Source organism: Chiloscyllium plagiosum, unplaced genomic scaffold (genome assembly GCF_037043375.1).
Source record: "Chiloscyllium plagiosum isolate Xiang-an unplaced genomic scaffold, Cpla_swu_hap1 HiC_scaffold_10, whole genome shotgun sequence".
Taxonomy (NCBI): Eukaryota; Metazoa; Chordata; class Chondrichthyes; order Orectolobiformes; family Hemiscylliidae; genus Chiloscyllium; species Chiloscyllium plagiosum.
The window spans coordinates 40,562,162-40,575,182 of record NW_028270148.1 but is presented as its reverse complement, the minus strand read 5'-3'; the positions used below and the strand labels follow the sequence as shown (position 1 = coordinate 40,575,182).

Sequence of the window (13,021 nt, the reverse complement as noted above, 5' to 3'; positions counted from 1 at the left end):
CTGGAGTGCAATTCTACTGTTGCTGATTGCCCACAGTGGCTCATGGATGCTAAGTCCTGAATTGCCTTTAACACTTTCTCCAAATAATGTCCACCAATGCAGTGGAGGAAGGAGTCACTGGGCAGCAATTGGAGTAGAAACATGGGGACACCTTTCCCCCTCAAAACTCCTCCCAGACACCCTACCAAACTTGAGCACCTTAAGACCAGCTTCATTCTACCCAGGCTTCCTCATTCAGCGATATTTTGAGAAAAGATACTTAGAACAAGATACTTTGTTTATATGTCTTGATGGTTCTAAAAAGGTTTGATTTTTTTTTTCCCTTGCGACATGGATACCTGTTGAGACAGGACAAAGTGAGGACTGCACATACTGGGGATTAGAGTTGAGAGTGTGGTGCTGGAAAAGCACAGCAGGTCAGGCAGCATCCGAGGAGCAGGAGAATCAATGTTTCAGTTAAAAGCCCTTCATCAGGAATTACCTGTTGCCTTCTACCTGTTGAGAGGGAACTACTACAATTTTAATTGGAAATTCAACTATCCAGCAGCAGAGGGCGCTAAATGACAAGACTATGCCCTGACTGTCCTGAAAAGTGATTTTATTAATGTTATTATTCCTCTACCCCTCCTGCAATTCAGCCCAAATGACTATTCTTTGCGTGTGAGCAAGGAAGAAACTGTTCTTTTATTTATTTTATCCGTAACATATCACAAAGAGATTCAAATTTAGCATATACGTAAAGTACAAGACAGTTCAATTTCTTTCAATGCAGTGTGTGAGGCACTCTGAGATCTCTCATTAAACCTCCGACTATGGGTCATTATCACAATGTCCATTTACACTTTTGTTAGACTTCCACTGGTGCAAGCAAGCCGAAGGGTCTGCAACCCCTTGGGAAGCTGTGGTAGGAGTGCCTTTGACTATCGCCTTCACCCTTTGACCTTTAGTGGCAGCTGCCCCTGGAAGAGAAAATCAAGAAAACTTGTGAATGACACAAACTAGTCTGACTCGCTTTGTACATCTCAAAGTGGAGCTCCAGTATAACCATTACATTCATTGCTAAGTACTCATTCATTGTCTTTACTTGCCTCTCCCTCAGTTTGGGGGTTGATACAATAGCATGTATTGATACTTGATGTTTATGTACCAATGATTTATACAAAACATGGAGCAGCCACACACCATGGTGGCCATCAGGGTTAGGGCAACACTGGGCATATTCCCCTTTGCTTACCAAGAAATTGGCCATCAATGGCCCTGTTTTCAATCTCCATGGTGCATAAATGGGGTAACACACCTGTGCCCAGAGTCACAACTTGGAGTCCCTCCTCTAGTTAGGAAGCATCTGTTGTCCTTAGTTGAAGGTCAATAATGAGAGGCATAATTTTAAGGTGGAAGGGTTAATGGGATTTGAGGAAATGTTTTTCACCCAGTGGGTGGTGGGTATTCGGAATACACTGCTTGGGAGGGACGTAGAGCGGGAAACCTGACAACATTCAAAAAATATGGGCATGAGCATTTGAAGTATTGTAACATTGAAGGCTATGGGTCAAGTGCTGGTAAGTGGGATTAGTGTAGGTAGACCAGCACAGACTCAAAGGGCTGAAGGGCCTGGTCTGCACTGTATAACTCTATGGAGGGAGAGCCCACTCTTTCTTTGTCCTTGACTATGTGCTGCTCATAGTTTTTCGTTGCTTGAGCCAACGCCTCAGAATAGTATCCTCAGCACTGTCAAGTTATCCGACGTAACAGTGAAGGGGACAAAGAGTTGGTTTGCTCAGGTTCAAAAGAACATGCGCCCATCCTCCTTTTACAAAGGATTAAGTACTTGTTGGTCTTGTCGAGCCAAAAGCAATTCCAAAGTAAGCTTGTGAAATTTGCCAGGGCCAACATTGAGAAAGATCTGTTTTTCACAGGGCAATTTTGGTGGCCAGCTTTACCCAATCTACCAACACTCCTTTGGGCGACAGTGGAGTGTGGGTGACTCAAGTATTGGGGGACAATGGCAGTGGAAAAGAAATACTCTATACTGAAGTTTAATGAAAATAATACCTAACCCCTGGAAGTTGCCCAAAATGCCTGTATTATAATATGCTTTGTTATGTTTATCCATTCATTCCATTGTCTTTGGGAATGTTTTCACCTTGTACAAATGGAAGTCATCTTGTGTGAATAGGCTTCAACGTGACTATTTGTATCACAACACTTTGGTGATATAAGAGGTACTGTGTGATGCTGGGAGTCTCATCCTCCTCTTGACCGCTTCGCCTGTCCAGTGTGTTCCTCAGACTACAGAGGTACATAAGGCTCAGGAAATGACCACTTGATCCACTGTCATGGCATAATATGTAGATATCTTTAATCAACTAATTTAGATAAGTTATGCCACTCCTCTGGACTAGGTGGGACTTGAACCTAAGTCCGCTGGCCCAGAGGAAGGGACGTGACCACTGTATCACCAGAGCCCCATGGCATACCCTGTAATCTCCTGGAAAATATTGGAAGTAGTGAGTTGGCCATGGAAGCATGCATGGGAACAGACAGAGCCAATATTTTGGGTCAATGATTGATGACCCTTCAAAAAAAGAAGGCTACTTAATTTTGAAAGATCAAGTCCCACCCATAGATAATGCAAATAGATTTAGTTCACAATACACAGTGAGAACTGCAGAGGGAGCTCTTAGCTTACACATGTCGCTCATTTCTTGGCCTGAGTATGGAGCTTGATTCAATTGAAGCATCCAAAGTGGAATTAGATAATTACCTGAGAAGGAAGAATGTGCAGTGCTCTGGGGGAGTTGTGATGAGTGGCACTGGATAAATTACTTCGACAGAGAGCCAGCACAGGTACAACATGCCAAATGGCCTCATTATGTGCCGTTACCATTCTATGAATCTGTGATCAGCACTTTTGTTTTGCTGACCTACTTCCAGGTGATTTATTTCTTTCGAGGGCTCAGGCCCTGTTTGAGGCATGTCTGTTCTGTATATTTGCTGAAACTTGGGAACAGTGAATGCCACTCATCGATCCAACTCTATGAGCTGTGCTTTACCACGTCCAACCTAATTCAGCCAGGTTTCACTCTTTCTCAGAATGATTCATTAATAATTGTGAAAGTCCCTCCCCCAGAGGTCAGAGGCTTATATTTGATATTACTGTGTATGGATATATATAAACCACCACATGTGGGTTCAAATGAAAACATGTTTTATCCACCTTTAGCACATTTATAACTCACTGTCCTTTAATTAGAATATTTGAGAAGCATGGTAGCATATTTTGACACTGGGTTTTCTTCAATAAGTGATTAACAAAAGCTTTATAGCACCTTGAATTTTTATAGAAGCCTCACAATGTAAGGAGAGGCTACTTGGCGTACTGAATCTGCAATGATCCTTGAAGAGCATCCCATCCAGACTCAGCCCCCTACCCTATCCTTGTAAGCCTGCATTTCTCATGGCTAATCCACCTTGCCCACACATTCCTAAACACTATGGACAATTTAGCGTGGTCAATCCACCTAACCTGCACACCTTTGGACTGTGAGAGGAAACTGGAGCACCCTGAGGAAATGCATGCAGTCATGGGGAGAATGTGCAAACTAAACTAATGCAGTCACCTGAATCTGGAATTGAACTCAGGTTCCTGGTTCTGTGAGGTAGCAATGCTAACTGCTGAGCCACTGTACCACCCCATCCTCATTTTCCTCCTCTTCTCTTGAAGGCTTGGCTGAGGCCCAGCTAGTGTGGTTGCCAGCAGGCCTCTGAAACCTTGGCTAAATGCCCATTCTTCATGTACTGCTTGCAGCTGATGGTGGAGCACTGCTCAGGAAAACAAGTCTTTTTCTGCTTGTTAACTTAAATGAACAGAAAATCAGATGCTTCAGGCCTACAATTTCCAGACCAATTCCCTCTGAGAGCGACACTTGCCAATGACAACATCAGTTCTCCCTCGATCCCAGACAGTGAGTGATGTTTGACTGCAGAGTATACAAGTGGAGGTGTGTACTAAAGATGCTGAAGATTAGAGTCAAGATTAGAGTGAAGCTGGAAAAGCACAGCAGGTCAGGCAGCATCTAAAGAGCAGGAAAATCGACATTTCGGGCAAAAGCCCTTCATTAGGGCTTCACATTCCTGATGAAGGGCTTTTGCCCGAAACGTCGATTTTCCTGACCTGCTGTGCTTTTCCAGCACCACTCCAATGTTGACTGCAGAGTGTACAGGTTAAGGTAAAGCCACCACAGTCCGAGAGGGCTGCTCTCTCAACTTGTGGTGGTTTATCCTGAACAGTATTGCACCTCAGGTCAGGGGAGAGGGTGAGAAGGAGAGACCTTTGTGGTAACTTCAGCCAGTGGGGGAATTGAACCAATACTAATGGCTTTAGCCTGGATCACAAACCAGCCATCCTGCCAACTGAAGCAAACCCTGCCAAAGGTATAATGAAAGTCTGATTCAGATCTTACTGGTAGCTATGTGCATGCACTTTCCAGAATTGGGTTGTCACTATGAGCAGGAAACTTGCTCCATTTCCATGTCTCCTTGCACACTATGCACCACCGATGGCGATTAGCAACTTTCTGTGGAGATTGTGGAACTCAGCTTTGACCAGGAATTAAACCTGGCCAGAGTCTTTACTCACTTGCTTCAGAGAAGCATAACTGTGCCTTTTGTTACATACTAGATAGTCTTTTTGTTTGCTATAATTGACTGTATCGGGATATTGTAGGGTATTAGACAGGCTCTGATTAGCAGTTTAAGCATGTAGCCTCAATTTAAAAAAACTGGAAGTACTCTGCATGTTGGGAAGCATTTGCAAAAAGGCTCCTAATTTGTACTTTCATGCTTTTGATAGAGTCTTGCCCACTGGGAGATTCAGTTGTGTCATGTGTGTGATTATCTGACAACTTAAATGAATGATCAGAAAATCAAAACAAAGAGGAGTGTGCATCAAGAAAATTACTTTTGCTGTATAATTCCAGCATTTCCTACTTATAGGTTTCCAAACTTCGCAGCTTTCTTCTTGGTAAACATTTCACTGAGTTGTTGGAAAAGTCAACCATCATTTGGAAAATAAATATGTTCCAGCAGCATAAATACAATACACAGGGCAATTCCTTCCCTTAATATTTCATGTGCTGCTTTTCTCTCTTTTTGCACATCTTCAAATCTTCCCATGTCTTGCACCAGACGATAGACAAAGAAACATGAACGTGGCTCCCTGCCAGTCTGCTGCCAATGCTGTGTTCTATCTGGTGCCAGGAGGTGTGGGAAGTATGCCTGGAGTGGCTCTCCCTCTGACTTCTTCCCTGTCCTTTTGGAGAAGTGCAAGTCTGTACTTGGCACCTTCTCCTGGCTGTGAGCCCGAGGTTGGAACGTCGACTTATGAGCAATTACATGTCTGAGCCCATATCCTACCCCTCCTTGAGGCACCATTATTGGAGCTTGAATATACTGTCATTCCCTGCCACAAGGTCAGAGCTTTGAAAACAGTGAGGCTTTTTTTTTCTTTAAAGGAAAATAGAACCACAGTTTGCAAATCCAGTGAAGAATTAACGCTGAGGTTTTTTGTTTTGTTTGGGATTATGCAATAACCTCTTAAGCAACAAAGTTCTAATGGGAAAATTCAACAGGTCTGGCAGCATTTGTGGAGAGAAAACAGAGTTAGCGTTTTGGGTCCGGTGACCTTTCTTCAGAACTGATTGTAGCTGGAAAGAGTATTTTTTTAATGCAGAAAATGGGGTGGGGTGGTGTGGGGAGGCAGTAAGGGGTACACAATAAGTGGAGATAGCACCCAAAGAGATAGAAGCGCAGTTGGACAGACAAAGGAGTGGATAGTGGTCAGTCTCCAAGAATGAATGGCTGCTAATGGGAATATTAGTGGCTATAAATGGGTTTTGTGTAATAGCAGACAATGTGATAATTCATGGGATGATGGCATCACTGGCTAGGCCAGCATTTATTACCCATCCCAGAGGGCAGTTAAGAGTCAACCACAATGCTGTGCGTCTGAAGTCACAAGTAGGCTAGGCCAGGTAAGCATGGCAGTTTCCTTCCCCACAAGACATTAGCAGATCAGATTGATGCCTATAGCAGAGGTTTCAGTCCCTATTCCAACAGGGCTTTACTTTTCCTTGCTCATAGGATATGGTCATTGTTGATTGCGCCAGCACTTATTACCCCTTTCTAATTGATCCGTGATATGAGTGGCTTGTTAAGGCCACTTCAGAGAGCAGTAAAGAGTCAACCACATCGGCTGAGGTAGGATTTGAACTCATGTTCTCAAAGCATTAGCCTGGGGTTCTGGATTATTAGTCCAGGAACATTACCATTCTGTCACAGTCTCCCCAAAATCTTATCTTTGCTGGGATTGGCTGAGGAAAGTACACAGCACAGATTCTTTGCTGATTTTTTCTGCTCTGCCTCAAATAGTGCCATGAGACCTTTCACATCAGTCTGAACAAACAGATGGGGCCTCGCTTTATTCAAAGGATAGCACATCCGGCACACTACACTGGTGACATTTTCAGGATTTGTAGTCAGTCTTAAAACTACAAACTTCCTACTCAGACGAGACTGTTGCAAATGGAACCAAAACTGATGGTAAAGGTGACAAGCTATAAGTAGAATAATCAGCCAAATTGTTGCATGCACAATCTTTCATCTTTGAATTTTCAGCCATAAATGATTCTTATCTCAATCACTGACGATAATTCTGCTCCTTTCATCTTATATTACTCGTACTGTATTAACAAATGTAGTTTTAATTTTACAATCAGTAATCTTGGAATGAAAGCAGACACTGTAGTCCTCCAGTTTATCATGTGTTCGAGGGGAAAGAAATCCTGGATTTATCTGATCTCAGAGTAGTTACACGGTAACAGAGATATTCATTGTTTATCTTAGTTTGGCTTAAATATCCTTTGTGTTGTAGTAAATAATCAACTGACCTATTTAAACCAGATGAAACCATTTTGCTCTGTTTATTTGAACTTTCAGGATTCAGTGTGACATATGAGATGTATTAATAGCCATATGGATGTGTTTAATGATTGCTGACATTAGCAAAGTTAATGAACATGAGCTCTAATGGTTATGCAGGGTTAATACTTAAGCCACAGAGGATCAAGAGTGCCTGGTTCGGTCCCTAGTCAATGCTGAGGTGGCTGTTCTCAACTAGAGCATTGATATAAGTGCTATCATTGACCCTTGTGTGTTTGGACCCATGGAGCGGGAAGTTGACCAACATTGTAACCCTGGTGATTCCATAATGATAATTTCACAGTTATCAACCTTCTTTATGAAAGAAAATGAATTAAGTGGGGGGGGAGGGGGGGTGTTTGTAGATCACAATGGTTTCCTCAGGCTTCAACTTGTACAAAAACCGTGGAGAGAATCAGCGCAATTTGTTATACAACAAAAATGTTTGCTGAAAATAGCCATCAGATAACAAGTTTGGGAATTTGTTGACAATATTGCTACACACAGAGGCCAGGTGAGATTGTCCCCGCACATTATATAATTATTAATTTGCCTGCACAACCCTGAACTTAGCTTTAACAAACAGAAATTGATTTTGTTGCTATGCTGTTGAAATCTTTTCCCGCTTTTGGCACAGGTCTACATGCCACAAGTTAAGAGTATTTTGCTTTGTTCAGAGCATTTGCCAATCCATTCTGATCATGAGAACTGATTGTGAGAACTGCATTTGGCACAACAGTCTTTCTGTGGAGTTTCACATCCAATATCTTTCAGTCGGGTCTATTGCCAATCTCATCATCAAGCTGAAGGCCCCATACTTCCCATTTACACCTACCTTACTTACCAATGAGAGGAGAAAAAGGTCCAATGGTCATCACACAGCATCAATGTTAGTGCCTTTGGTACAAGTCTTAACCTGGGAAAGGAGTGCAGCCCTAAAGGATTCTGTAAGGAAAAGGCAGATGGCTAAGAACAAACTATTCTAATATGTTAGTGTGGAGGATATTGGGTGGGATACTGTAAAAAAGTGCAGACCAGAAAGTCTCATGTTCAGTACTTGGTTTGTCCTGGGTGGTGGGGTGAGGGGATAAGATCTCATTATTGGCTTCAGCGGTTTTTGACAAGGAGGAGGCAAATCAGGCAATGCTTTTGCCCAGATAGCAGTCCAATAACCCTTGTACATGGATTAATATTGAGTGAAGATAGGACAGGATCTTGATGCCTTCCATGGTTGAATATCCTCTAACTAGCCCTAGGTGGTGCTACTTTGAATGAGCTCTGGAAAAGGACCTTTCATCAGTGGAATTCAATTAGCGTGAGAAACTTTGAGTTTAAAATTGTAGGAAGTTTTAAGAATGTGTAACACATACTGTACTGTATTACTGTAAGAAAACCAATTTCAAGATTTTTAGTAACAGAGTAAACTGCTAGAGTGGTAATATAAACTATATTGGAAAGTAATCATGACCATTATTGACTTAAGTTTTGGAAAATAAATTCTGTTTACAAGGTGAACATTATTGGACATAATTACCTAGCAGTTATGCAGATTGACAGTCATACTGTTATAAATAAACATTGGATGGCATGTCCTTATTGCAATGCGATGTATCCTAATGTCCAACATGTAAATATGATGAAAATATAAGTCCATTGCAAAATAATTCAGTGAAGAAAATATACAGATCAGCATATTTTTACTGTTCGAGTCCAGCAATGCATTGTTTACAATCTTGATTTTCAACAATCCCCACCCCAATTTCATAGTGCTCTCAGTTTTTTTAGGGCAAAGAGGATCACAATGTGGTTTTCTGCATGACTGGCAAATGAATCAACCAGGTGAGACAACAGCCTATTGTAGTGCAATCTGGCAGCAGTTCAAAGCATGTCACAGTTATTACACCCATGTTGTAAATCTGATAGTGCTGTCTGACTTTGTTAGCTTGTTACGCAAGATCGTAACAGAGTGCAAACAATTCAAACCTTTCCACTTCATTTGCTTTTGCTTTTCCCAGGGGAGACTTCAAACTAACATCTCATTTATGTTAACCAGTATTATTTGTTTCTAGTGAACGTGCTAGCATCACAGTCCTAGAGTGATAGCTGCACTTTATATTTTTTGTTAAGTGACCACGGTGAAACACCATTTTTTTGTTGCTTGAAGACATTTGGCACAAATTGGAAAAGACTGGTGCACTCAACAGTGTGGTAGGGAATGAAACGCAGAGGGATTTTTGAATGTCATTTTGTGAAGGGCTAAATCCACTGAGATCAGTCAAAAATTGTTCTGGAAAAGGTTCTGCAAAGACTACACTCTGCAGACATACCAGGTTGCAAGCCTCAATTACCATGAATGCAGAACAATTAAATCCATTGTTAAAATATTTGTTGGGCCAGGGTTGTGTAGTAGGTGAATGTACTCCAGGCACCTGAGTTTAAATCGAGCCTGAGTTAAGGGAAATAAAGACTCCCTAATTATCTGGCTGGTCCTAACACAAATTGAGTTTGAGTAGCTTCTAGTTACTGTATTTCTGACATAAAGTGACTTCAAATAACAAAAATAAAAAATCACACAACACCAGGTTATAGTCTAACAGATTTATTTGGAAAGACTAGCTTTTTGGAGTGCTGCTGCTTCATCAGGTGATTCAAATAACAGGAAGATGAACAATTTATATGAACCTATGTGTGATTTCTATGGCAATGGAAAGTAATTTTATTATTGTTATTCTTGGGATATGGACAGCAATGGCAAGGCCGGCATTGATTGCATATCCCTAATTGTCTGAGGACAGTTAAAAATCAACTATATTAGTGTCGGTCTGGAATCACATGTAGGCCAAAGCACACGAGACTGGTGGATTTCCTTCCCTAAAAGACATTAGTGAACCAGATGCATTTTTATAACAGCTAGCAGTGGTTGCCTGTTCATCATTAGGCCTGCTTTTTATTCTAGACTTGCATTAAATTCAAATTTCACCATCTGCCATGGTGGGATTCAAACAGAAAATTAGCCTGGGTTTCTGGATGATTTGTCCAGTGACATTATCACTATAGTAATGCCTCCCTAATGGGAGGGAGAATAAAAAGAATTAAAGAATTACATATAGAATTTCCAAACATCAGTATTTGATCCAATTTTTCTGCTATTCTAGTTCTCAGAAGTTATATAACCATACTTAGAGTCATAGAGTCATTGAGATGTACAGCATGGAAACAGTCCTTTTGGTCTAACTTGTCTATGATGACCAGATATCCCAACCCAATCTTGTCTCCCCTGCTAGCACCTGGCCCATATCCTTTCAAACCCTTCCTATTCATATACCCATCCAGATGCCTTTTAAATGTTGCAATTGTACCAGCCTCCACCACTTCCACTGGCAGCTCATTCCATTCATATAACACCCTCTGCATGAAAAAGTTTCCCCTTCGGTCTCTTTTATATCTTTCCCCTCTCACCCTAAACATATGCCCTCTAGTTCTGGACTCCCCCACCCCAGGGAAAAGACTTTATTTATCCTATCCATGTCCCTCATGATTTTATAAATCTGTATAGGTCACCCTTCAGGCTCCAATGCTCCAGGGAAAACAGCCCCAGCCTATTTAGCCACTCCCTATAGCTCAAATCGTCCAATCCTGGCAACATCCTTGTAAATCTTTTCTGAACCCTTCCAAGTTCCACAATTCCTTCCGATAGGAAGGAGACTAGAATTGCATGCAACATTCCAAAAGTGGCCTAACCAATGTCCTGTACAACCACAACATGACCTCCCAACTCCTGTACTCAATGCTCTGACCAATAAAGGAAAGCATGCCAAACACCTTCTTCACTATCCTATCTACCTGTGACTCTACTTTCAAGGAGCTATGAACCTGCACTCCAAGGTCTCTTTGTTCAGCAACACTCCCTAGGACCTTACCATTAAGTGTATTAATACTGCTCTGATTTGCTTTTCCAAAATGCAGCACCTCACATTTATCTAAATCAAACTCCATCTGCCACTCCTTAGCCCATTGGCCCATCTGATCAAGATCTCATTGCTAGGGTAGACCGAAAATGAAGCTTCATTAACTGCATTTCTTACAACCCTCTGTGTGGATGGTTAACTGATACATTACTGCTCAATACCTGACTGCAGTGCAGCAGTAAATGTGGCACCCTGGATGTACATTATCATAAGTTAACAACTATAAACTGTAGCCCAGGTAGAGAAGCAGAATGCTAGAGGAACATAGCAAGCCAGGCAGCGTCAGGAGGTGGAGAAGTCAACATTTTGGGTGTAATCCTTCTTCAGGACTGGGGGTGGGTGTAAGGGGAGCTGCAGATAAAGGGGAGAGTGGGGGAGGGTTTTGGGTGGGGAGCGGGGTGAGATGGTGTGGTGCTGATAAGTGAACACAGGTAGAGGGTTTGACCTGCTTGGTCAATGGGAGGGATGAATCCAGTTGGTAGCTAGAAGGAAGGGTCGGTCAGAGGAATGGAAGGGAGGGGAAGGGGCTGGGAAGGGAGCTAGGGGTTAGGAAGGGAGGTTATTTGAAATTGGAGAACTCAATGTTGAGTCCTCTAGGCTTAGGCTGCCTAGGCTGAAGATGAGGTGTTGTTCCTCCAATCTTCAGTCTGCATATAGTGAACAGTGTAGACCATGCTAGCAATTATGCTGCACTTGAGCCTCTCACATCCCCCTCATCTAACTTTACTATCATAACTCTCAATTCCTGATTGTAATGGGTGTGAGTAATGCCACACCCAATGGGTGTGAGTAATGCCACACCCATTGGGTACCATGCACTATTCTGGAGCTACAACAAGACTGGCAAAACTCCCTTGACGTGAAGACAAAACCGAATTAGCAAACCTGCTAGGACTGGGCTGTTGGATGGCAGCTGTAGGGAAAACAAATCATTTAATCAGACCTGATTGGTGCATGACTTTCTTAAATCAAGAAAGTTTCTCTTTCAGTTGCACAAAGCTCATGCACCAATCTCACAACAGATTAGAGTATCCTTTTGAATTTGCACTGCAATGAAACATGTTTCTTGTTGTCATTCACCAGTCAATTTTCTCTTTGTTTGGGCCAGACCAAAACAACCTGGAAATCTGAATGTTGGCACCTAACATTTTTCAGTTGATTGGAACATTGACTTCCTTACCCTGCGATGTCTTATAGAGATGACAGGATGCCAGTGCGTGCAAAGGTTACTTGCCGAACAATGTTTGGCCCAGGGTTAAGGGGTTGTCTGCAGTGATACTTGTCAGTGCAGAGCAACCAAGTACATCAGATTCTGCTTTGCATGTGCAGCTCTTCATGCACCTGTTTAACTGACACAGCCACAACATCACATATTGACGGGTTATCTCTGTGCCCCTTAAACTCATGAATCAACTTGCCAACACTGTCTTGTCCATGTGATGTGATCTGTGACTGATCTCAGAACAATCCAAAGCCAGTAGTGATTGGGGGTTATTTGACTTTATTCTTTGAAGCCTTAGCCTTTTTTTGTGATTGGCGTTTTCTCTGTCTTCCTCATTGCCAATGGATTTCTCCCTCATGTGATAAAGACAGCACTTTTACAGGTTGATGCTTGCCTTCTGAGAGAATGGGAACAAATGAAGATTGCAGAACTGCATGAATCAAGAGGTTGAAATTGAGCTCAGTGGTGCAGTGCATGCCACATTGCGGCTGAAACACTTTATGAAAACACTTACTGAACCAATGTATTTAAATGGCCATGGCTTCATCTTTTATCTTAAATTCTCCTGAAAAAAAATCAAAGAATCTCTGGTTGATTTTTGGCTACTTTTGATTCTGTTTGTCTATTTGCTCCCTTCGTCTTCTTTGGCAGGACTGCAGTTTAGTGGACACAGTGCTATTCCTAGGCCATGTTGCCCTACTATACATGAGGCACATGACTGTAAATATTAGCAAGCTGCTTCCACCCCAGAGGGAATCACAATCTTGTCCACACTGACAACCATACACAAGCTCCTTCCAGTCGGTGCCAATGGATGTTGATCAGTAGTGGGAATGCTAGCTGATTCCTGGTC

At 42.2% G+C, this 13,021-nt stretch overlaps 1 long non-coding RNA gene across 1 annotated transcript in view; it reads right to left on the bottom strand.

Annotated features, from left to right (window-relative positions):
* Nucleotides 1-669: 669 nt before the first annotated feature.
* Nucleotides 670-13,021, bottom strand: part of LOC148148944 (uncharacterized) — a 93,456-nt gene continuing 81,104 nt past the window's right edge. The window contains exon 3 of the long non-coding RNA XR_015758423.1: nt 670-959. This is a non-coding gene — a long non-coding RNA (uncharacterized LOC148148944). The remainder of the gene's footprint in view (nt 960-13,021) is intronic.